Genomic DNA, 977 nt, shown 5'->3' with positions numbered 1-977 from the left:
CTGCCGCCCACCGGGCCCCGCCGAGGCCCCACTCGCCCCCCTGGGGCCGCCAGCGAGCAGCAGTGGGAGGGCGGCGGGCTGGGCCCGGCCGAGCATCGTTGAAAAGGCACCAGCCATCGAGAGACACTAAAATTGAGGGGAAAAAAAAAAACCCCAAGCAAACATGGCCGAGCTGTGAAAGGCGAAATGGAGAGTCCCGGCCCCCTGCGCTCGCTGGCAGCGCTGCAGACCGGCTCCTGCCTTTAACCACAGCGATACCGCCGGTAAACACAAGGCATTGCCCTCCTCCTGGAGCCTCTGCAGGAAGGCAAGATGGGGGCGAAGGGATTGCCACGCTCCACGCTGATAACCCCTCGCTAGCACAGCTTGCTGCTTTGTTTTGTTTGAAGGTTTGGGGGTTTTTTTAAAAATTATTATTATTTTTCCCCCTAAATTGCTGCAGTCCAAATAAATTAAAACGTGTATTGCGCTGACAGAAACAGAATATTTGAGCCCAAGATGCCAGTTTTCCCATCGTTCTGTGTTATCTCTCCACCATCACCAGGCTTCCTGCAGATATCTAAGCTGCAGCGACGACTCGGTCCTGCCATCTTCGTGGTACCCGCTTCACACAGAGCCGTGGTTTCACCAACTCATACCAATATATAAAAATAAAGCCTCATCCGTCCTGCTTAAAAAATATATCTATGTACATACAGGATTAGTAAGAGCAGATGTAACTTGAAAACCAAGAGCTAAATTGATTTATAGCCATGGTTACTCAAAAATGCTTCAGAGTTGGATCTATTCATAGAAATGCTCTAGAAATCCCCCCAAGGATTCAAATGTAATAAAAAGGAGCAGTGCTTTGAGGCAGGCATTATTTATACACCTTGCTTGTAAAACAACAGCTTTCCCATGTGGTTGGAAGAGTTGTGGGTGGCAACACACAATGGTAAAAAGATAACAAATATTTAACAGCTTTCTTAAATTAGCAT

This window comes from Antrostomus carolinensis, unplaced genomic scaffold (assembly GCF_000700745.2).
Source record: "Antrostomus carolinensis isolate BGI_N321 unplaced genomic scaffold, ASM70074v2 scaffold44089, whole genome shotgun sequence".
NCBI lineage: Eukaryota > Metazoa > Chordata > Aves > Caprimulgiformes > Caprimulgidae > Antrostomus > Antrostomus carolinensis.
Note: the sequence above shows the minus strand (reverse complement) of the source record.